Source organism: Arvicanthis niloticus, chromosome 22 (assembly GCF_011762505.2).
Source record: "Arvicanthis niloticus isolate mArvNil1 chromosome 22, mArvNil1.pat.X, whole genome shotgun sequence".
Taxonomy (NCBI): domain Eukaryota; kingdom Metazoa; phylum Chordata; class Mammalia; order Rodentia; family Muridae; genus Arvicanthis; species Arvicanthis niloticus.
The window spans coordinates 33,023,446-33,049,533 of NC_133429.1; the positions used below are offsets into that span (position 1 = coordinate 33,023,446).

At 41.3% G+C, this 26,088-nt stretch overlaps 1 non-coding gene across 1 annotated transcript; it reads right to left on the minus strand.

The window, feature by feature from the left end:
- Positions 1–4,444: 4,444 nt before the first annotated feature.
- LOC143436502 (small nucleolar RNA SNORA40) lies at positions 4,445–4,569 on the minus strand. Its single transcript, XR_013106472.1, has one exon. It is a non-coding gene; the product is annotated as a small nucleolar RNA SNORA40 (small nucleolar RNA).
- Between the last annotated feature and the right edge of the window lie 21,519 nt (positions 4,570–26,088).

Sequence of the window (26,088 nt, forward strand, 5' to 3'; positions counted from 1 at the left end):
TGATCCCTGATTCCGTATCAACTAACTCTGTTAAAAGACAGTAGATATTAGCTTACGCAGAACACGCAAAGTCAGTACTCCAGGCAACAACGTTAACTAAACGCCAAGAGCTCTGTCTTGGATAATGTCTCTAGTTATTAAGTCAGAGAGTTACGCTTCATAAATGGATGGGTTATGTGATGGTGTAAGTAGAGCATGATAAATAAAGATGATTTTCTGTGATTATGGCTGATGTCAAAGAGCCCCAAATCTTCTTATCCCCTAAGGGAAGAAGAAAACAATAGCAAGATTACACCATCTGCTGTCATTCTGATCAAGGCTGAATTCCAAGGAGGAGACCGACTTCAGGACGATCACCCCACCCAACCACCATTGTTTGTGGTTAAAGCAAATTGGACCTCAATAGATGAAGTCTCAGGCCCAAACTCGTTTGATTTGAATGACGAAATACTGTAAATGGGTTCTTAACTGACTTCTTTTAAAAGTGGGCTGTCCAGCAAACTGTCCACCTCTTCTCCTCTCTCACCCCACCTTAAACATGTGTCCATTTCATTTCCTTAGATTTCCTGCTTAACCTCAGGAAGCAGGAATTTTCCAGACCTGCTTAAAAGACAAAAGGTCACAAGGCTAGAATCCGTCTTCGTGGGGATTTCCTTTATTTACTGAACAGTTTAAATGGTTTTCCTGCTTCTGAGTTTTTGTCCTCGTATCAGTAGAATATGGCTGGCTCAACACAAATAGACTACTAGAAAGATAGTCCTTAGATATATGCTAGTAATATAGACAATGCAGGAGCAATAAAAAATTGCAGTGGAAAAGCATCTAATATCCAAATTTAAGGAAAAAAGTCATAAATACCCCCAGCCGACTCAAGAAACTTGTTATAAACAAATCTGTGAGCAGAGGATATAACTCAGTGGTAAAGCAACTCTGTGGTGTGCACAGGACATATTTCTGGTTTTAATTCTCTGCAACACATATGCCCACACTGTAGAGTGAAAAATTATAAAGGCCATTTTATGAAATATGTGTAGATTTTTTGCCTTACAGAACTGAAAATAAGATTTCAGGCCTTCACATTCCAGGTGAAGGACACTTGCTGGATTACATTCCTCAAGCCTCGCCCAAGGCAGGAAGGCATTCCTGATTACAGATAAAGATGCTACCACCTAGGTGGGGCCCTAGCCCTATAGCCGGAAAAAGTAAAGATAGCAATCTGAAATGGCCGGATAGGGCACAATGGCATGGTAAAAACCACATTTTTGAGAAGAATGCAGGGCGATTTCCACATGACACTAATCATTTAGAGTGAATACCTCTGAATTGTTCCACTGTTTTCATGTTTTGTATCTTTAACAACCCCATCCCACTCCCCTGGTTTGTGGTTTTTCCCTTTAAAACCCTCCAAGGACTGGCCGAGGGGGTCGGACCTTGACTCCAGCGCGAGTACCTGGTCAGACCGCTGGCTGCCAGCTCTTTCCCTAATAAACCTCTGCTGATTGCATCCAGGTATGGTTTCTTGTGATCTTTGGGTGGTCGCGATTCCGGAGGCTTGAGGAAGGGTCTCCCGAGTATGGGGGTCTTCAACACCACTCCACAAACACATATACCACACACCCATACCTACAGAAACACACAACTACATTTCACTCTCACACACACACACCATACACACATAAACCACACATATATTTACTCCATATACACACATACCATACACATAGATCATATGCAAATACCTACACATAAACCACACATACCACACACACACAGGTACCACACATACCACATACACATACCTACACATACACACCTTATACACACATACATTCCACACATACACACCACCTACATACATATAAACACATACACATATACCACACCACACATACACAAACAAACACTCACACACAGAAAGATATACCACATACACAATTCTAAAGTTTAAGAGAAACTGAATGTCATTAAGTTCAAATATCGGAGAACTTACTTTCTGGTAAATTGTAAAACAAGCCAGTTTTATATAAATGAATGTACAACTGTCATAATTCGTGCAGATATATATATGCATATACATATACAAAAAATGGATATAAACAATGTAGTCCCAGAAAACAAACCCATTAAAGGCTGGGATGGTATCTACCCAAACATTAGTCTGCAATTCCATAGATCAGAAGTTTCCAAGCTTAGAATCATCTCAGAAGGTTAAAAAAAAAAAAAAAAATGCCAGTTTCTAAATTTACTCCAAACATTCAGACTTAGTTGCTGTGAGGTATTGCCTAGATGTTCATTTTCAAAAGTTTCTCACATGTATCTAAAATTGGACAGACAAGGAAGGCAAACAGCTGTAATCCAAGCACTTAGGAGGAAAAGTCAGGAGACCCAAGAAAGAGTTCAAGGTCTTCTTTAACAATTTAGAGAGTATCAAGACAGCCTAGGCTACAAGAGATCTTGTCAAAAATGATAGATAGATAGATAGATAGATAGATAGATAGATAGATAGATAGATAGATAGATAGATCGTGACAAAAAAAAAGGCAATCCTATAGACATTGCTTTGGCTATCATTAAATATTATTAGGACTATTGCACCTTTAAGGACCAACCATCTGTCACCCACCAAAAAACCATTGTTTTGGTCATCATCGTGTACAATGATGGGACCCCAGGAGTACATCACCTGAGACATTTTAGCTCCACAATTAGAATATGCACGCTCTCTTGTTCACACAATGACACAATTAAGTAACGTTTTTCAGAATACAACCCCAGCATTATGCCACACAGAACTACAATTATGCAATGACTGTGGTCTTACTGGATAGACATAAGAGAATCAAAGACCATTTGTTTTATCAGCAGGGTTGAAACTTGCTTTCGTTTCACGAAGCAGTCAAAGTTAAGAGACCTGGTCTTAAAACTTTTAGAACCAACTAAAGACAAACTGTACAGGGAGAGCTCCAAGAGACAAGGGATTACTAAAGGAAGGGGCTGAAAAACCATCATTTCCTTTTTAAAGTAAAACAAGAGTGTTTCATAGACCAGTTTCCTGTTTTGGCTCTAATCAGGTACTTGGTGGTGTAAACAACCCAAATGTATTATTACATAGTTCTGTGGGTTTGAAGTCTAGCATGGATCCCAGAGGGCTAATAATAATGTGGCAGCAGACTACATTTTCTCTCCTGGTTCTGGGGTAAAATTTTGTGGCCTTTTCCCAAAGGCTGTCCAGTCCCTAATTCTTGGCTCCACTCATCTACCTTTAAGCAGACTGCTTAGGCTTCTTGCTTCTCTCTTTTCTCTCTTCTCTCTTCTCTCTTCTCCTCTTTTCTCTCTTCTCTCTTCTCTCTTCTCCTCTTTTCTCTCTTCTCTCTTCTCTCTTCTCTCTTCTTTCTCTCTCTCTCTCTCTCTCTCTCTCTCTCTCTCTCTCTCTCTCTCTCTCTCTCTCCTGGTTCTCTTTTCTAGTTAAAAAAAGTCATCTCTCTCTGATTGGAATTTTTTTTTTATTGGTTTGTTTTGCCTTTCTCTTCTACTTTTAAAGACTCTTGTGATTTTAGTGTGAACACAAGGGTCTTCCCTTACTTTTATCTTAAATGATTTGCAACTGTATTTCATCCACCCCTTAATTTCACTTTGTCACATGACCTAACATAGTTACATAGCAACAACAATGCAAAGACAAGTCAAATTGGATTGGCCACCACATAGAGGCAGTAAACACACAGCTCTCAGTTCCTTCAAGACTGACTACTATGTTTCAAATCCAAGGACTATGGATATAAGCATCCTTGGTTGGGAGGAGGTGGACGTTAGTCTGCCTTAGGATATTAAAATGTTACTTCCTTAAAAAAAAAAAGTGGGGTGAAACCTTCATCTATTACATGAAATGTGGAATGCTCATCCAGTGCATCTGGTTTTCACCATCATCTATGCTTTTATTTTTGGAACTATTCTATTATTTATATTAATGCCTATGTGTGTAGTCTACTGTGGGTATGTGAACAACTGTGCTAGTATTCAATGGAGGCCAGAGGTGGCAGGTGCCCCTCGAGCTAGAGTTACAGGTAGTTGTGAGCCACCCAACATGGATGCTGAAAATTAAACCAAGGTCAACTGTCAACTTTAAGGGAGGTATGTGCTCTTAACCCAGGATACTCAACCTGTGGGTCACCTATGATCATTGGAAAACACAGATATTTATGTTACAGGTCATAACAGTAGCAAAGATACAGTTATGAAGTAGCAACAAAAATAATTTTATGGTTGGGTGTCACCACAACATGAAGTTCTGTATTAAAGGGTCATAGCATTAGAAAGGCTGAGAATCACTGTCTTAATCACTGAGCCATCTCTCTTGCCTCTCTATGCTTTTAAGTTATCAGCTTTTTATACTTAGATCAACCCCATTATTGACAGCATCATCACACTGAACTGTCTTGGATGTCATACTCTTTTTTTATATGTGTCAAAACTCATACTGAACCGTTGAGTTCTGGATGGGAAAAGAGGGTTTATTTTCAAATGTGCTTTATGTCTTTGTCTACCGTTCAACAAGCCCACACACATGTGCTAATACCTATTAAATTTTTAATTCACCTGAGAAGCTAAGTGAGGATCACTGTTTTCTAAAGATATCAAACAGCAATAACTGCCCAAGGCATGTATTCACAAGTATACCTTCCTCTCTACAGCTGCTCCACAGCAGACATTACTAATCAACCAGGTGTAACATTAAAATCCTCCATAGAGCTTGCTGGGTAATCAACACTAGGAATAGCCAATCAGAGTTGGAATACAAACTGAGCTCTGTTTTCCTGTGTAGAAAAACTTACAGCAAGAAGAAATTCTCCCAGGGCCTTTCTAGAGCTGCTGTTACTCTAAAACAAAGCATTCTATAAGTATTCTATGTATTCTAAGTACTATGTATTCTATGTATTCTATGTATTCTAAGTATTGCATTCTATAAGTATGCTATGCAAGCAGTCCATGAGTACGGTGGAGAAGAAAGCAACAAACAAAACCCGCATATAATTCTACCCTCCAGAAACACATTTTCTGGTGTTTTCTGCCAACTGTCTTAACATTTGCCTAGTTCTTAGTCTGTTACTGTTTTTTTTCCAGTTGTTGTAATAATGTATTCTCCAAAAACAACTTAAAGGAGAAAGGGTTTATTTAACTCACAGTTACAGTAACTGTGAAGCCACAGACAGCAACAGGCGCTGGTCATGTTGCATCTACAGTCAGGAACAGAGAGCAGTGAATGCATACACACTAGCAATCAGCTTACCTTCTCCACTCTTACATGGTTCAAGATTCCCTGCCTAGGGAATGTGCCACCCACACTGAGTGGGTCTTCCCACCTCTATTGACAGAATGAACATAACTGCCCCCTCCCCATACAATTCTCAGAGACTGATCTCCCAGGTAGTTCCAGATTTTTGTCAAATTAACAATTAACACCAGTAGTCATTCACTTATTAATTCAACCCCTAGGCTTCATGTCCTATCCAGCAGGACATTAAACAGGGGTCCAGGGAGATCATCTGAAAGGTGGGGGGGGGGGGGGTAACAGGCAAAGACGCAAAGAATGGCGACCTGTCTATAGGCTGATCAGATCGCAATTTTTACTTTTTCACACTTGGGTTATATACACAAAAAGGCAGGATGTGGGGAAGGGGATGACGCAGGAGCGTAGGTGTTCAGGGGGAGTACAGATATCTTCCAGAACAGTGTCTCAGCTGGGTGAAGGTTCAGGGGACAGGTCACTATGACTCCGCCTATGATTCACTTGTCCTAATCTAAGTTGGTACTATCTACCCAAGGTCGCCTATCTACAAGGTCTATGACTAGAGTCTGACAACTATCTATCAAAGCTGTTTGTTTACAACAACTTCTAGCCATCTGTTCTAGTGTTTTTCCACAGAGACCAAGACTTTGTGCTAGCAGGCATGCATGTTAGGCCTACCGCTGTCTTCAGGCCTATGGCTGATTCCAGGCCTTCAGTGTATAGACAGAGATGCCCCCGACAGCTTCAGAGGTATAATGTTAATAAAAGCAGACAAAAATCTATGCTCACAACAAGCTCAAATATATGCAAAAACATTTTTTAAAAGTCAAATATGACATCATCTTTATATATATATGTGTGTGTGTGTAGTGTGTAACTGGCTTTTTCTGTCATAGCTTTTGGAAGCATAGCTCTCATTTTGTCAGGCTCTTGTGTTTTTTACCCACAGGCTCAACTGAGCTAAGAGCTAAGATGATTATTATGTGCTACACAAACCTAATTTGACTTATCTTTTTATAGTTTGTTGCTGTGTGATCAAAAGAAACCCTTCTCCCCACCAAATGGGGACTATCGTAGACCACTAAAGCCTACTTAGGACACTAAAGAAAAGACTCGTTCTGTTCCAATAGCCTATTACCACATAGTGCGTTGGGGAGCAAAGGTTTTATTTGGCTTATACTTCCATGTCACTGTTCATAACTGAAGGAAGTCAGGACAGGAACCTGGGGTCAGGAGCTGGTGCAGAGGCCTTGGAGGGGTGCTGCTTACTGGCTTGCTCCTCCTGGCTTGCTCAGTCTGCTTTTTTTATAGTATCAAGGACCACCCATAATGAGCAGGACCCTCCCACATAAATCACTAATTCAGAAAATGTTCTACAGGCCAATCTTAAAGAGGCATTTTCTTTATTGAGGTTCCCTTCTCTCTGATGACTCTAACTTGTGTCAAATTGACTAATCACACAATTGTCCCCTTGCCAACCTGGCACACAAACACATCAACTATTAAGCCACTACCTTTCCTTTCTTGTTGATGCCCAGGATCACACATTAAAATTGTCATTATAAAACATTTTACACACAACGTTTTACAAAACAAAATTAAAAAAAAAAAAAAAAAAAAAAAGACAGTCTCTTTTGAAATCCAAAATCTCTTTTAAAAATTCAGTCATTCAAGTGTGGGCTCCTGTAAAATTTTAAAATAAAATTAATTTAAATATTTCCTTATTTCAAGAGGAAAGAAGCAGGACACAGTCACAATCTGAACAAAGAAAAACCAAACTCCTGGTGTGTAAATAACTCAGTGTTCAGTGTCTGAGATCCATTCACAATGTTCTGGGGTCCGCCACAGGGCCTGAGTCACTTCTCTGGCTCTGCCCTGTGGAACACACAGCTTGTCTTCTAGGTTTTGGCTCACCCCATTCCACACTGCTGCTGTGCTTGGTATCCCACGGTATTGACATTTCTGAAGTGCTGGGGTCTCTTACTGCAACTGGGCTGCACTTTCACCAATATCCTCTCCTGGGCCTCTCTTCAGGAACCTCCAGACCGGCTACACAGTAGCAAGCCTTAGAATCTGCTCTCCATGACCCCTTGATGACTTCAAAACTAGTACCATCTGGGTGACTTTTACACCACCAAGTTCAACTGCCAGCACAAGGTGCAACTCTGACCACAGCTTCTGTGCGCTGACTCTGAGGAAATGCTTCCCAGAAGATCTCACCTCAATGGTGCTAGTCTCTTCTTAATTAACATTTATTTTTCAGTTCCGGATAACCGGCATCAATTATCCAAGCAAAACAAAGGTTTCACTTTAGTAGTTCTGGTATTTTGTTAATCACAGCTGATTCTTCAGTTGCAGCTAACCAGAACCCCAGCTTAACTCAAATTAACGAAGGGCTCTGATAGACCCATTACAGGACTCCCAAACTTTCCTCTGAAATTTCATAAGCCAGGCCTCCATCGTCTGCATTTCGCTCAACACTCTCATTTTCCAAGCTCCCCCAGAAGGCTCACCAAGATGGCTTTTCTAGTCCAAAGCTCCGAAGTCCTTCCACAATCTATCCAAAAACATGGTCATGTCTGTCACAGCAATATCCTAACATCCCAGTACCAATCTGTGTCTTAGCCTTATCACTACTATAATGGAATACCATGATCAAAGCAACCTGAAGAAGGAAAGGGTTTATTTGACTTATAATTTCCACATCGCTGTTCATCACTGAACAAAGTCAAAACAGGACAAACAGGACAGGAACCTGGAGGCAGACACTGATGCAGAGTCCATGGAGGGGTGTGTGTAGTTAACATTTATTAATAAATCTCGACTCGGGGTTTCTTCCCATCTTTAGACCATTCATGTTCCTGGATAAAAAACACACACAGCCTTTATATTTTTAAATATGCCTTAGGCAGCACAATAGCTAGGCAGCTGCCTACCCTCTGTGCTGTTAGAATCAACTTCCCTATCGATAACACTGAATTATTACCTATTATTTTTTATGTTTCGTCTGGGCTGCTCTTAGCTCCAATTGGCCAGCCCACAAGGGCCACATTTTCTTTATTTCTACCCCACTGGGGCTCTCTCTCTCCCTCTCTCTCCCTCTCTCTCTCCCCCTCTCTCTTACGTAGGTACATACTTTGAAATATTGGTCGATTAAACAGCTTGAACAAGGTTATTCCTTGCAAATTCTCAGCAAAGTTTGCCAGAAGAAACATTTCCTGTGTATGAGTTCTGGAAATAAACATTAATGTTGGCATGTAGAGCTAAAATGTTGCTGGCTAACGCTTTAACGTTCGGAAGGTTTGTCAGAGAGATTTCAGATAATTGAGGACTGTCCAGGTATCCTGTTAAGGACCAGAAGTACACAGCTTATCCTATTCACTTAGTCTTAGTCTTATCAGTAAGGAGGGTGGGAGGAGGAGGAGGAGGAAGAGGAGGAGGAGGAGGAGGAGGAGGAGGAGGAGGAGGAGGAGGAGGCTGAGAAAAACAGAGAAGATAAAAAAAGGCTAGATTAGAATTTAGAGGAGTTGTTTAGTAGGCTCAATATGCTAGGACCTAACTAAGCACATCTTCCAACCACACCATGCTTCACCTGATCACTCAACCTATGAAATATGAGCTATCTGTGCAGGGCAGGCTCAACACTTTGAACTTGGCTGAACTCTTTGTTTTAAAAAGAAAGGACCAAAAGATGGAACAGATAGAAGAAATTACAAAATTACAAACTGGCAAAGGTGAGCCCTGTTTTGTACCCTCTTTGCTTCCCACCCTCACCTCCCACTCTCCCACCCCTTACCCCCACCCCCACCCCCACTTTGCTTTTGGCTAAGCTGCCCCTCCCACTCCCACCCCCCTGCTCTCTGCCTCCCCACCCCCTATCCCCCCACCCAACTTTGCTTTGGTTTTGGCTGAGCTGCTTAGAGAAGAGGGGTGCTCTGCCTAGGATCAGGAACTCACTCCTCAGGCTTTGTCAATCCCACAGTATTCTCCAGATACTGTAAATGTACAGACTATATGATAGTAGGTTAAGCAGCCACCCTTTAAAAAAAAAAAAATCTCTGGTGATTTATATTGTCAACTCAACACGCTCTGGAGTCACCTTGGAGATACATCTCTTGGCATTACGTACACTAGGTTAATCGGGGTGAGAGGATCTACCCTAAGTGGCAGCACCACGCTATAGAGGCTGGAGACCTCGGCTGCAGAAAAAGGAGAAGATGAGCTAAACACCAGCATACATTACTTCTTCCTGTCTTAGTTCGGGTTCCCATTGCTGTGAAGACACACAGTGACCAAGGCTTACAGTTTCAGAGGTTCAGTCCATTATCATCATGGTGGGAAACATGACAGCATCCAAGCAGACAGGATCCTGGGGAGCTGAGAGTTCTACATCTTGATCCGAAGGCAGTCAGAAGACACTGACTCTTCCACAATGGGTGGAGCCTGAGCTAACCTCCAAATCCCACCCCCATTGTGACACACTTCCTCCAACTAGACCACACCTCCTAACAGTACCACTCTCCATGGGTCAAGCATATTCAAACCACCACACTGACTGTGAACACAATGTGATCAATCACCTCAAGCTCTGGCAGCCACGGCTTTCCTACCATACTGGACTGTACTTTCAAACTGTGAGCCCTTGGGCTAGGAAAATAACAACCCTCCAGGATCATGCAAACTGAAGGTTTCACTACTGAGATACTATCTGCTTTCTCCCCAGGGCTTTTAGGGATATTTTCTTCTCAGAGAAATCCAGAGACTTGGAGAAGAGTCTTGCAGGCACAACATAATGAACAGATTAGGATGCATTTAATGAAAAATATAAGTGATGGGGATATAGTAGAGAACACAGAGAGACATTTCTTGCCCTCATGCTATAACTAATTATTGTGAGGATATGTCGTTATCATAGGTGACAGAAAATGTAAGGCAAATGTCTTAAAGTTTAGGCTGGTTCAAATCCCACTCACACTGCTCATCCTAACATAAACCAAAGTGGGGGGTGGGCAGTTGACTCATCTAGTTTGAAAGTCAAGGGTCAGCTGCAGCATGAGCTGGTATAGAGTCAAGTCACCGAGTGACCTGGCCTGCTTACCTTCCTTTGTGTTTATTATCATGGACAAATCTGAAATCAGCAGAATTACTTTCTCAACTGCCTTGGATGTACCTTGTCAGTTCAAAATCTCTCTCTCTCTCTCTCTCTCTCTCTCTCTCTCTCTCTCTCTCTCTCTCTCTCACACACACACACACACACACACACACACACACACACACACATTCTCAGCTGCTCCAAGCCAGCAGAATGTGGTTCTCTGACTGGACAGGCCTAAGTGATACACTCCTCGTTGGTTCTGGATTAGAACCAATGCCAGGAGAAGCCATGGCAAGTGGTTCAGTCTCTATAAAAATATAAGAGATGGAGATTCTTATAAAGAGAACAGAAATGGCTATCAGCCACCCAACACTTCCGTTGCTGACCACTTCAGTGTCCCTGGGGAACAGTCTGTGCTCCCTAGTCGGGCAAAGTACAAACAGAAATTCTACCGAGGTCATTTCCGTCCTTCCTGGTGCCTCTCAAAAGAGTATCAAAGGGGATTCAGCGGCCTAGAGACACATCCCCTGTCCACGTTCCTTTTCCTTTGCTCTCAACATCCTACGCGTTCTGTAGTTTCTCCCAATATCTCACTGAACATAGTGCTATCCAGGCCCCGCCCACATCCCAGCCTTGGCTCACCTTCCGTGCTGTCTGGCCCTTACAGATGGTGCCTCAGCTTCCTTTGATCCATTACTCTCTCAGCCTTGAACTTTCCTCCCTGGTTTCTAAGCTTTCCTATCTCTCAAGTTTCCCTTCATCGATTCACCCAATCTACATAATGAAGCCCACCAATTTTGCTAACCAGTGGCCGTAGGAGAGACTTGGAGGCAGAAGACTGACTGTTTTCATCTATGCGGGTAGTAAACACTCAGAATGTCTTTGCCTCCACCTCTGCCATCCGATCATGCTACACACGCTGTAGTTTCAGACTGTGACAAACATGCGGGATCAGATGAAGCTACGGGCTGGGCAGTGGCAGGATTTGAATTGCAGTGCTATCGAGGGGACTGGGGTCCAGCCCGTTAGTGGTAGATCTTGTATAGAATGTGCTCACGGGGGCCTTATTTAACCTCTGGACATCACAAAAGACGATGCAAAGAGCAAATAGGCATGAAGTAAATGAGAAAGATGGGGAAAGATAAAACTGTTTGTGAAGCAGACAGAACATTAGATAAAACCGTGCCACTGAAGGAAGCCAAGAACTAAAGAGAAACGGATGGATTCGGAATCCCACACGGCAGAGAGAAGGGTCCTTAGGGGTAGCCCCTAAGCAGTGAACTGCAAAAGAGCAGGCGTTGTCCCACAGGACAACCATGTGGCCAGAAGGTCTACAGAGTCTCAGAACCTCAAAAGGACAGAGGGAAAGTCTTTCCCTTTTGAAGTCTGCCTGGGTGGCTCTGCTATAGCAACCAGAATTAAGTAAGGGCGCCGTGTGCGTCTCTTGGCTGAACCTGCTAAGTGTCTTTCGGTGAAACGCTTAAGTCAGAAAAGGAATCACTGCCAGGAGCATTTTGCTGTTGTAACCGCAGTTAATGCAAGTTTCTAATCCTTTGCTCTTTAACTTTGGGAGAGAAATTTGATGCGGAGAGGAGATCAAAGCCATCTTGTTGACTTTCGTAAGAGTTCAGGCTGCTGCCCAAGCAACCTGGTTTACACAACCTCATCTCCCTATCTGTTTTTGGTGTGACTCATCTCTCTTCTTTGATCCTTTTCCCTTATTTTCTGCCTTCTTTCAGATTACATGGATATTTCTATGATTCTCTTTACTCCTTTGGGTGGCCTATTTGCTAAGACAATTTATGTTGTTTGGTGTTGGTGATTGCTTTTGGGTTTACCCTAAATGTACTACAATCTACCTTAAATGACAACATATCACTGTATAAGTAACCAACAGACCCTTACGTACTAACAGACCCTTTCTTCTCTCACCTCAAGGCTTTTCTGAAGTGACTGTCACACACTCTAAATTACATTTTACATTAGGTTATAAACTCTTTAGACACGATACAATTGTATACATTTTCAGGGTTACCTTGTTAAACTACCCAAATACCTTTGAAACCGGTTATTTTACCAAATCCTTTTACATTTATCTGCCTTTTTAAAAAAAATCTATAAACAAGATCTTACGCCTTTTGTTGGCAATGGTTTCTCCTTATGCTCACTTTCCTCTGGTGAGAAGGAATTGTTTTTTTTTTATCATTGCATGTTCTGTGATGAATTTTTTTTTCAGTATTCATGTAAGTGAGATTTCACCTTCAATTTTGAGGGCATTTTCACTGGTTTTGAAATCTAAGTTGACACTTTTTTTTCTTTCAGTAAAGATATTGCTCTATTATGAACTCTGTTAAATTACTTTCTTTCTTTCTCTTTCTTTCTTTCTTTCTTTCTTTCTTTCTTTCTTTCTTTCAGCTGTTTTCAATACAGGGTTTCTCTGTGTAGATCAAATCAACCTTCATCTTGGAGATCCATGTGCCTCTTCCTCCTGAGTGCTGGGAATGAAGGCCTGCGCCACCACCATCCAGCAACTTATTTCTAACAAGATGTTTGACCCCATTCTTACTCTCTCCTGCTCTGTATGTACTCCAGTGATTTGCTGTTCAACTGCTTTTTCAGAAGATTTATTTATTTATTTTTAAGTGTGTGAGAGGTTGCCTGCACGTGTATATGTGTAGCCTGTGTGTGCCTAGTACCCAGATGTCAGAAAAGGCCGTCACATGTCCCGGCATTGGAGTTACAGATGGTTTCGAGTTGTGATGTGGATGCTAGGAACTAAACCTAGGTCTTCTGCAAGAGCAACGAGTGCTCTTAAACACTGAGCCATTGCCCCAGCTCCTCTTCAGATGCTCCTTGGCTTTCATTGGTAGTAATTTATATTCCCTAGTGTCCTTCCATGGTTTTTGTCTGAGAATTTGGCAATCTAGTTTTTGTGCCTTTTGGAAATTATCTTCTAGTTGTTTATTAATACTCTTGCTGAGGCTCTCTGCTAGGGACTCCACATACACACATTAGGCCATTGAAAACTGTCCTACGAGTCACTGAAGCTCAACCCATCTTTCCTGGTCTTTCTTCATTTTATTTGGATGGTTCCCACTGCTACATCTTTACTTACTCTTTCATCCTGCAGAACTGAGTAGATTATATTTATGTGGAATGCTGTCTACAGGCATAGACATAGAGCATAGGATAGAGCCTGTGATTGGGCAGTGGAAAAAGAAGGCAGGTGGAGAGTTTTAAGCCGAGGACAGAGAGAGACATAGAGAGGGAGACAGTGATGAGGAGACAAGATGGAACCCACAGTAGAGGAAGAGGAACCAGAACCATGCAGTCCTGGGAGCCATAAGTATTGGGGATTTCTTAGATAGATGATTAAATAATAAGTAGGGTGCATTTGCCTTATCTAGGTGTGCAGCTTGTGTTTATATCAATTGAGTCTTAAATTCTTTGTGTGGGCGTTTTGTGGGTTGAGAATTTACTGATATAAATCTGACTGATAAATTACAAGCCTCTAGAGTTTTGATTTTACCAGGTTAAGTGGATTTGTGACAGCTAACCATAGGGGGCAGATGGCCAGGAATTCGAGCAGGATCCACAGCAAGAGTTGGCCAGCCCCTGCATGGGAACCGTGGAGACCTTAGGGGCGGGGAAATGGCCATAGTAGAACATAGCCAGCAGTAGCATGGGTGCTTTTTTTCTATTTCATGTAACGTATTTCATCTCAGACATTAGATTTTTCTATTCTACATTTCATTTGGGTTACCTTGTATTTCCCATGCGTGCTAAATCCTTTCTCTACCTTTTCTGTCACATGAACAAGTGGAAAGTGGCTGTCACTGTTACCACCCTTGTTACTAACCTCTCTTCTTTGTCGATCTGTTTCCATTTACTTACTTTACCTTCTTATCATTATGGATTTAATTTTCCTAGTACATTTTTATGTGATCCCAGTCACTGTGAATTTTCTCTCAGTATGCCTGAGCTTCGTCCTAAGATGTAGGCCTGCGATTTGGAAATTATTAAATTCTCTACAAGACTGGCTTGTTTAAGCTTAAATGGGGTTAGCACAAACTTTGGGAGCTAATTTTCTTCCATTACTAAAGCAATACCTCAGGGTACTCCACCATTGCTCTATGGATCAGAACACAGCTCCAGGCATTAGAACTGCAGTCCATAATCCTATGGGGTCACATGACTGAACATGGAAATTATGGAAAATTGGGTGAGGATAAAAAAAAAGGTCTCTGGATGCTTCACAATAAAAAAATTAATTCAAGTCAAATGCAGAGTAGATCTGAGACGTTTATGGCAGTGTTCATCCATGTTGTATTGTTCACCAATATTGAGATGAAATTACAATTTCACTACATCCTTGGTTTTGAGTACCCAACATGCATTGCACATGTTATCACATCATGCACTGCCAATGCTGGCTGCCTGACACATCTGTTCAGATTCAATTGTATGTTAAGAACTGAAATATTTTTTTTCTGTAAATGCATCTGTTTCTGCTTCTATAGAAGCGTAGTGACAAGTGCAGAAAGCAAAAACATTTAATATTTTCCTATTATCATCTCTCAGCACATATCAAATTAATTTAGCTCTGGGTTGTTTGGTTTAGAATATTTGATTTTTAAATTTGCAACTTAAAGCCATCTGTAGTGATGCGTGCCTTTGATCCCAGCACTTGGGAGGCAGAGACAGGCAGATCTCTGTGAGTTAGAGGCCAGTCTGCACAGAAGTCTATGCAGGACAGCTGTGGCTACATATAGAAACCCTGTCTCAAAAAAGCAAACAAATAACAAAAGGTTACAAATTGGGTCGCAGGCTTGAGCTCCATAAAATGTTGTTAACTGAGTTTAGTTTGGGATTAGGATGGACTTTTCCACAGCTTCTAAAGTAGGTCTAAATATACTGCTATTATGATTCTAGGTGTTTATGGGAAATGACACTCTCAGCACTGACGATTATAAAAATCAAAATATCACTCAACTCTGAAAACTATGGAATAAGCTCCATTTCCTATAATATCAAATATTTATCCTAGATTAGCACGTCCATTGCATTGGTATGCAAACTGGCTTTCCACTGCATGGTAATAAAAAGAATATGTATACTGAAGAGTCATTTTTAAATAATAGTTTAATTATTCGTTAATAATAAATGTTAGACTTATGCACATATTTTATGTACCTGTATGCTTGTGGTTGTGTAAAAATTCATTTGACAAAATGGGGTCTCAAGCAGAAAAAGTTTGAGGCCTTCAATGAGGAGATGCATCTTCTTTGGCTGGTGGGAAATAAAACTTCCCACCCCCCAACCTCCAACCCCCACCCCCCAGAGGCTTAATTTGCTCCATTGGAATGCATCTTTTTTCCAGTTCTAGAACTCAAAGGGTGTAGGCCACCGACCCGACTCAGCTGGTCAAGATGGCGCCGGCTTCTCGTATGATCTACCAGTAAACAAGTGCACTGCGCATGCGATCACTCTTGGACCAACTCAGTTTTGGCGCCAACCCCTCCCGAGCGGGATATGTTAATGAGGCATAGTAATTCCCACCAATCGCCCCTCCCAAGCGGGATATGTAAATGAAGCACTGTAATTCTGACCAATCGAACACCTCCACGTGAATTCCCCGACTAGGGCTGAGAGTATATAAGCAGCTCGCCCTGGGGGCTCGGGGTTCCCTACTAAATGATGAATTGCTTCTACAATAAAGGCTGTTGAGAAGGATCTGGTTGTTCGAGTCTTCCTTGCTGGTCGAGTGGGGCATGACAAAAGGGGAAATTTCACTACACTTTCTGATATTAACTAATATTGAACTGACTATATCCCATGGAGACACTTGCCCCTGAACTCAATCTCTCACAAGGAAAAAAAAAAATCAGAGAAATAAACTTCATGTGTCAGGATACATGGAAAGTTACAAAGGGAAAGTGATGTCACTCAGAATGACCCTTTATGAGAATCTGATCTCACACTGTTCCATTCACTCTTTCAAAGTCTACTTTATGACTTCTTTCTCCTAATTAACAAATTGTACCCAGCATCCTCTATGTGCCAGGTGGTGTGATAGCTGTAGTGGCTTCCGGTGTGAAGAATAGGAGCCCCGCCTTTCAGGAGCTCCCAGCCAGCCTTCTGTTCTACCTGCTTGTTTTCCAAGGGGAGAACTACTGGGAACTATTGTGGCCTGACAGGCCCTATCCCCTGATAAAATGTTTCCCCTAGAAGGATGGATTTAATCAGTCTTATTCACCTTCGTATTTGTGAAACACTTGACTAAATATAAGTTTGAAAACAGCCTAGATGTTTACAATGTAGGAGAATATCTAAGCAAGGAGTGAGCTAACGTCAGTAATAGAAGAATTAATAGTTAAAAAGGTCTAACGGACTAACAACTAACTGGCATATCCTGGCGTTACCCTTCTCACCGTCTTCATACTAAGCATTCTCTCCATTTGGGATGGCATTTCCTCCCTTCACTAGTGATGTCCCCATCACAATAAAGCTCACTTGGAACATTCCATCATTTAAGCAGTGACAAGATGTCTATGTCCCCGTGCTTGGAATCAATCTCTTTCCCAGGAAATTCTCACACCTAAGCCTCAATCCTTACCCTCAGGGCTCCCAGGCAGACTGCAAACAGCAGTCATCTGTCCTAGGCTGAAGACTTCTTCCCAAGCTGGGGAGGACCACTGCTCCCGTTTGCATGGCAGGTGGTTGAGCTAGCTTTCTCCAGAACAGAGCCAGGCCCAAAGCTGGTGGGGCTAGTGAATAAACACATCAGTTTCTTTGCTACTTGAGCAGAGTTGCTCTCCCACTGAGTCCACATCACTTCCTGGTTTCTTAAGGGATTAAACTCACAGTTATAAAAACTGCTTCTCAACGGCTCTCTGGACCATCATCTCTTATTGTTCACTTCCGGATAATGTTACCTTCCCCCTGTGCAAAACAAATGCTTTCTTCATCTGGGCAACCTTTCCCCTGTTATGACCAGCCTCAAACTCTACATCACTATCTTCTGTGACTGTGTTGGCTCTCCTAAACGACACACTCTTAAGGACAGAACACTTAACTGCTACATTTCTCAGGGCCTAACAATGACTCTCTCATACAACAAATACCTGGAAAAGACTAGATGTGGGTGGACAAGATGGGTAAGAGGGCTTGCTATGCAATCCCAGAGACTCAAGTTTGGTCCCAGAACCAAAGTAAAAGAACCACTGACACCACTCAGACTTCTGACTGCTACATGTGCACGGTGGTATGTGTGCTCCCACAGAAATACACACTAATAATGATGATCAGAACACATAATGTTTTAAAAGGGAAAAAAAAAATCCTAGATGTAATCAAATTGTGAATTTTTAAAAGAAAAACGGCTCTCACCTCTCATACCCAAATAGCTGGGTCTTCTATGGCACTGAGTAAATCAAATTATTGAAGCAAGGTTTTATGAATTGCAATCATATACAAGTTCAGAAAATCCATAAACTGCTCTCCCAAGTTGAAATTGAGGCTTTAAGTTGAAAAAAAAAAAAATGCCAAACATAGACGAGGCCAGCCTGGTCTACAGAGTGAGCATTGACTGATCTCTTTTTTTTTTTTTTTTTTTTTTGACCAAAAATATTGTTTGGTGCTTGAGTGATGGCTCGGGAGATAGAAAATTTATCATTTTCTAGTTGGAAAGATAAATCAGCATCTATTTAGGGATCTTGAAGGGACCAATGTTGGCTCACATCTCAAATCCTTAGCATGGTACCAAGGTCTCCCTTTTCAGCTTCATTGTTCATTGTGTTTCTCCATCGCTATGACAGGGTTGTGCAATCTTCCTGCAAATAATATGCCATTCGAATTTCCCTATACCTGTTTAAAACAAACACACAATACCACAGATTTTTATTGCATTGGATAAATTGGCACGTTTTAATATGAGCAATGAGAGAAATGATACAAGTAAAAAATTCTATACCTTAAACTTCCCTCCATCTCCAATATTACTACATTATCTCAGAATCACCATAAAGAAAGTTTACTCAAACACATAGGACTTTGTATGCATGATCTGAGTTGGAATAATGTCTTAAATGCCCTTCAGATTTGTTTTCAACAGCTTAATCCTATGGCTTATGTCTTAAATATGGTTGTCTATACAACCCCCAAAGCAGAGTGTTGACTTTATGCTACATAAAATCATAGGTAGATAAATCATAGGTAGTAGTCATGAAATTATACAAGTAATATTTTTCGGTATTTTGGCTGTATCTATGTGTGTGAACGTTTTGCCTGCATGTATGTATGTGTGCCATGTGCATGCCTGGTACCCGTGGAGAATAGAAGAGAAGGTTGGATCCCCTGGACCTTGAGTTACAGATGCTTGTGAACCACCATATGGGTGCTGAGAACTGAGCCTGTGTCCTCTGCAAGGCAAAAAACATTCTTAACTCCCGAGCCATCACTCGAGCACCAAACAATATTTTTGGTCAAAAAAAAAAAAAAAAAAAAAAAAGATCAGTCAATGCTCACTCTGTAGACCAGGCTGGCCTCGAACTCAGAAATCTGCCTGCCTCTGCCTCCCAAGTGCTGGGATTAAAGGCGTGCACCACCACTATCCGGCCACCCAAAGCTTTTTGATTAAGAGAAAAGTTTTTTTTTAAATATTTTTAAAAAGTATTTTTTAAAAAAATCAGTTTTATTAAATATTTTTATTTTATTAAATAATAAATATTAAATATTTATTAAATTTTTTTAAAATTTTTTTTTAAAAATCAGACTTTGGCCGGGTAGTGGTGGTGCACGCCTTTAATCCCAGCACTTGGGAGGCAGAGGCAGGCAGATTTCTGAGTTCAAGGCCAGCCTGGTCTACAGAGTGAGTTCCAGGACAGCCAGGACTACACAGAGAAAAAACAAACAAAAAAACAAACAAAAATAAAAATCAGACTTTGTGTGCTTCTTAAATTGCAGGTTTGCAAGTTGAATATGGAACCTTAATCATGAAGGCAAGTGATCTATCACCAAGCTGTGTCCTAGCCCTGAACATACATACATATATATATATACACATATATATGTCTATATGTCTATATATGTCTATATGTCTATATATGTCTATATATGTGTGCATGTAGATACATATGTGTGTATATATACATGTATATATGTGTGTATATATATAGATATATACACACACATGTATATGTATAAAATCATGGGCCATATAACAATGTTTATTTCATTCATTCAGTGATGTTCCACATATACAATGATGCTCTAACAAAATTACACTACCTGATGACATTAAGCTGTCTTACTTTGCCTTTTACCATGTGCATGCAATGAAACTCCTGACTATGCACGCCTCCAAATATGACCTAATCATTAAATGAAACATGACATATATCAAAATGAGCTATGACATACATGCTTCTTTCTCTCTCTCTCTCTCTTTTTTTTTTTTTTGTACACCATTGTAACACATAGATATGGCACACATGCTTTCTTAACCTCCATTCCCTCTTTAACTTCTAGCCTGGCCTAGAACTTGCTATCTAGACCAGGCTGACCTAGAACTCACACACATCTACATGCTTCTGCTTCTCAAGTACTGGGGTTAAAGGAGTGTGTCACCCTGCCTCACTCACCGTTTGCTTTTTTATTTACAGTAATTCCATGATTCATAACCTTGGTGTATTCATGGGAGCCTATTTCCTTATCCAAAAACACAGGAACATAATATATAACTGGTACTACGAGTTGAACTGTAGAATTTTAAAGCTAAGTAGAACCTTAGCAATAAATTCTAATTAATTAATTAATCTCAACCAAGTCGATAATTGACCAATAAATGGAGGCAGAGGCTAAACAACATACGGTCCTCTTATTCTGGCTCTACATAAAGAATGTATAGCATCCTTATCCCCAAAGAGGAGGTGAGACAAAAGGCCAGCCGGTTGTGCTCCCAGTTACACTTGGGCATTGTGTGTGTGTGTGTGTGTGTGTGTGTGTGTGTGTGTGTGTGTGTTAGCCTAATGTGTTCACCTGCTATCTTGCTGGCTTCAGTTGGAGGACAGAAGGAATCTGATGCTTTTGTAATGAGTTTATTTCCTTTTTCCTTCCACCTCATCCTCTGCCTCCACAGCAGAGGCCCTGTTTCCACACCTGCTCCCTTGTCTGAAGCCTACCGAGACTGCTGCTTGGTACCATTGGTCTTGGTCTCCATTGCTATAAAGTGCATCATATAGAGGTCTCTGGAAGATGTAGGTCTATGCCCCAGTTTCCAGAAGACAGGTTCCCAAGAGGCCAATGCTCTACAACAAGTTCTCTGAGCTAAGAGGAACCCAATATTTTTTTTTAAAGTTCTTCTAGTTTGACATCAAAGAACCATTGTTGAAAGGATTTAATAGTGAAAAGAATGTGGTACTGGATCCAAACTAGACTTAAATCCCTGCCCTGCCCCTTATTTACTATGCGAGCGCTCAGAGAGGTTATTCAATATCTCACCTTTTTATGTAAAATAATAAACTTGCAAGACCATGCGAAGGACATGAAAAATATCCCTACAGCGTTGTACGTGCAAAACAACATTTAAAGAATCCTTATTGTAATTTTACTGAAATATTGTTGGCTTGAGGAACAGCCAATGGTGACTTTTGGTCCTTTCTCATTTATGATTTTACAGCTGATGAAGTAGATCATAAGCAGGTTCCAAGATGGCCCAACCCCACTCACAGAAGACTTAACCGGCTTTGGACCTCGTTGCTATGTGTTGGGTATTGTAAGGAGGCTTCCAGGAAGTTAGAAAAGAGATAATTGTTGAAGGCTTTGCTCTTATGATTCATGTTATTCTCTTGAGAGTGTGTTAGTGATTAGAAGATTAGGTTCCTGATTTTAAAAAAATGAGCCCAGTTAGGACTCTCTCTCTGTCTCTCTGTCTCTCTGTCTCTGTCTCTGTCTCTGTCTCTCTCTCTCTCTTTCTTTCTTTCTCTCCCTCCCTCCTTCCCTTGTCTCCTTCTCTCTTTTGCCTTCTCTTGCCCTCTGTAGAAGGGCCCTTTGCCTTGGAATTCCAGCCTCCAGACCTATGAGAAATTCATCCCTGTCTTGTTTGTTGTTGTTTGTAAATTACCACACCTAGGGCATCCTGATACAAAAGCAGAGGACAAAGCCAGTTCTGTCATTGAGATCCAGTGGTGTTCATCTCCCTACAGAGCTTCAAGCTGTGTACATGAAGAGAAACTATGGACAGGAAATAAAACACCTGAGTATGTCAGCGTACAAGATTAAGAATTGGGAATAGTGCCCTGGTGGAGGTGGCAACCAGTCCCAGCACTCGGGAGGCAAAGCAGGGGAATCTCTGAGTTCGAGGCCATCCTGATCTACAGAGCAAATTCCAGGACAGCCAGGGCTACACAGAGAAACCCTGTCTCAATAAACAAACAAACAAACAAACAAACAACAGCAACAGAACTAACAACCAAAAAATCCCCATAAGGAGAATTGGGAAAGGGAATTACATCATTCTACACTGGCAGTTCTCAGTCTGAGGGTAGCAACCTCATGGTGTGTGTGTGGGGGGGTGTCACATATCAGATATTTACATTACAATTCACAACAGTAACAGAATTACAGTTATGAAGTAGCAGTGAGACAATTATGTGGCTAGGGGTCACCAAGGCAGGAAGAACCGTATTAAAAGGTCCCAACATTAGGAAGGTTGAGAACTACTGTCCTACACTCTTTTTGGAACACTGTAGCCTAATAACATTTAAAGTAAACTCTAAGCCTGTAGTTTTTTTAAGCACATATTTGCACAATTTATAGGAAATTGGGTGTTTTTTCTTTTTTAAGCATTAACTTTTCCTCCGTAGCTCAACACTGTTCTTACGATGTGAGAGCTGTGGCGGTAACGACAGATTTTATTTTCTTTTACAAGGAAAGGTTCATTTCACAAATGACTTTTAATCCTATGTGTAAGGATTGCACAAAAATCCTTGCAGGCATATGCCCCAGACAATACAGTACCTATTAATTACATAATTCATTATTGTCTCTAAAATTGAGCCAACTTTCCCTACCTCTTTTCCCACAGAAACACCACACACACACACACACACACACACCCCTTAAATTTTTATGAGGTTTTCTCCCGACTTTGTTTCAGTGACCCAGATATATGGAAATCTCATTACCTACATTTAAAATGAAACATATACCTATAAGTTAATTTTAAAATCCTGAGTAACACTGAGTTTTCTAGCATTTTCCTGAGCAGGGAAAAATACTTTTTTTTTTTTGTGATAAGACCTATTGCACAGTCTAAAAATTGGTAGATAAATGAATGTTTTCATTTAATCTTAGCATGAACAAAAAAAAATGTAATATAAAAGAAAATAAAGAGATTTTCTTTTCCTCTGGCTATTTGGGGCTGGGCAGATGACTCAGAGATTAAAATATCTCTCTCTCTCTCTCTCTCTCTCTCTCTCTCTCTCCCCCCCCCCCCCCCCGTCTCAGCTACCACTCCAGTGCCATGCCTTCCTGCCTGTGGCCCTGCTTCCCACCATGATGATAATGGACTAAGGCCCTGAAACTATAAGCCAGCCCCAAGTAAATGCTTTCTTTTATGAAAGTTGCCATTACCATGGTGTCTCTTCACAGAACACTAAGACACAAGGCAGGGAGATTGTTCTGAAACTTTCATTCTCTACTGGCTTATTATAGGTGTTAAATCTTTTTCTCCCCAATTATTTCAGGGACATACTTGTTTCAGGCCTTTTATTCACCAAGATACAAACCCAGTGGATTCAGTTACAGTTACAAGATCAGGAAAGAGATATAGGACGGGGAATAAGAGAATGGTGTGTAGGCCGCTGACCCAACTCGGCTGGCCAAGATGGCGCTGGCCTCAGCCTCTGGTATCGGCTACTAGTGCACTGCGCATTCATCAACTCAGTTTGGCGCCAAACCCCTCCCGAATGGGGTACCACGATCCTGACCAATCACCCCCTCGAGGTGGGGTATGCTAATGTGGTATGCTAATGAGGCACTGCAATTCTGACCAATCGCCCACCTCCACGTGCTTCACCCCCTGCCCCCCAACCCCCAACCCCCCCACCCCCCACCCCCCGCCCAGGGCTGAGGGTATATAAGCAGCTCACCCTGGGCATTCGAGGTCTCTCTCTGAAAACTAAGAGTGCTTCTACAATAAAGGCTGTTGAGAAGGATCCGGTTATTCGCATCTTCCTTGCTGGTCGAGTGGGCGTGACAATGGGGGAAGAGGGAAGAGAAGCCTTGTGTTTCTAGTTTATCTTGAGGTCGCATCTCACACAATCCAGGCTGCCTTTAAATGTGTGTATCTAAAGATGACCTTGAACTGATCCTCCTGCCTCCGTTTCCCAGGTTTGTCCACCATGTCTAGCCATGAAGTATTTTTTTAAGTTTATATCTCAGAACTACATACTTTATTTTCTAGAAGCAAGTTGTAAGAGAAGAGAAATATTAAGTCTTGCATTTTAAAGGTAATGGGAGTTGGAAAAAAAATATGAATGTGGTTTGTAGCCACCACCATGGGTTATTCAGGAGCCTTCATTTGAAGTCTCAGAAAACCCATGACAAAATAGACTGACAGGAACTCATTGGCTGCCCTAATGAAGAGATACTGCAGGTAGGTAAACTTTGCAAAGAGTTGTTCTCAGCTCTGTTTTTGCCTTCTCTGTAGACTCATTCTTGGGCCAGTTTCCTAGAGTTACAGTTCCCTAGCAAGCCATACATTTGTAGTATTTTTTTTAATGCATCAAACACTTTCCAGAGGGCTCTGAGATTCCCTCTGCTCTCTATCCTCATATAAACCAGTGGCTGGGACGCCCTGGTTGGTGGTCTCACTTCCTTGAAACCATTCAGACCCTCAATGGGTTGAGGGGAGTGGATACTGAGAAGAGACCCCAAATACCTAACACAAGGTTTGAGGACACTTTTGTCGGGTTTTTTTTAGACTATAAGATAGACAACATTTTTAACTGTCTGAAAAGAAACTCCAGAAACAGCGGGACAGGGTTAAAGAATGCAAAATAAGCCAGCCATGATGGGAGACACCCGTTGTCCCCTTGAGGCAGGAGGACCACTTAAGCCCAGGAACTTGACCACTCTGTATACTACAAGACATGGCTCAAAATCCAACCAAATCAGACAATAACAGACGACAAACACTCAAAACAATCCAAGGAGCATTTGTGAAGTGGGAAAACCAGCCATCTTCCCAAGCCCAGGAATGGTAAATACCAACTCTCGAAAAAACATAGGCAGACATTTTGAGACGAAGTGGATGGAGGCCGAGGTAATGTTGTCACGTGACTGAGAATGTCCATGAAGAAGCTGATGCGGCTAATCGAAAATACAGCAAAGTGACCCAGCATTGAAGGGGCTGAAACACAGGTGAAATGTGTTGCCTTCTCACACGTGTGGAGCTAGAAGAACTCAATTATAACAACAGCAACAACGCTGCTCATGGCTAGGAAATCCAGGGAACCCTTGTCTAAAAGAAGGCATAAAAAGCATGGTAAGAAAAGATAATAATACGAAAGATTTGTACCCACTGATGAGAGTGGGTTAGAAAAAAAAAAAATCACAGGGCTGGAGAGATGGCTCAGCGTTTAAGAGCACTTACTGCTCTTCCAGAGGTCCTGAGTTCAATTCCCAGCAACCACATGGTGGCTCACAACCATCTGTAACGGGATCTGATCCCCTTTTCTGGTGTCTGAAGACAACGGCATTGTACTCATATACATAAAATAAATCTTAAAAAAAAAAAAAAAAAAAAAAAAAAAGAATCACAGATGAGGGAACAGGAGTCCGTGGCAGAATTTAAAAACTCACAGCTAGGATAAGTACCAAGAATGAGATTCTCTGCTCTCAGAATTTAAACATGGGGAACGTGTTTTCTATCAGAAAACGCCTCAGCAAGCATCACGGCTAACACATTAAGATCCCACCTTGACCTAAGCCATAGAGCAGCTGTGTTTGTTTGTTTGTTTTCTGTGTTGTCCATTAGCAAAATGGGACCCTTCTGCTTTGTTTAGTATGGAAAAAACTTCCTCCCATCTCGTCTAGGTGGCTCCGGGAAAAGAAGGCTCAGCCTTAAAATAAAGAGGCTTTGGGTTTCTACTCACAGCCGGTTGATTGACAGCTTTTGAGAAAGGTGGTAAGAAATGGAAACAGTATGACTATTTGAAAAATCTAAGCTTCAAGCACGAGCCTTCGTTCAAGTCGCCTCAGGACACTGACCTTGACACAGAATTGGACTCAAAATTGGTTCCAGAAATGGATCTGTTACAAAGGCACTGTGTGTTTTCAGTGGGGAAATGAAAACTCCTTCTAGACATTTTTTTAAACCTTCCATTTTGCCTTCGAGGTTGAAGAGATCAAACAGACAAGAACTATGAGGCAGTTAAGTAGGACTTATTCTTGTCCACAAAGGCGAAGTTTTCCAAACTAGCCCTTCTCCAGACACATAAATATCTTTCTCTTAAGTCCGCCTAGTTGTTTTAGAGAACACTTAATAGATTTTTACTTTGAAACCTTTAAGAAGGCATCAGGACTGGTTAGCAGAAGACAACTTCTGTTTCTTTCTTTAAAAAAAAAAAAAAAAAAGGATTTTATGATATCCATTCCTAATATAACAATCATTTAGGGAGTATTCACCTTGGACCAGCTGCTA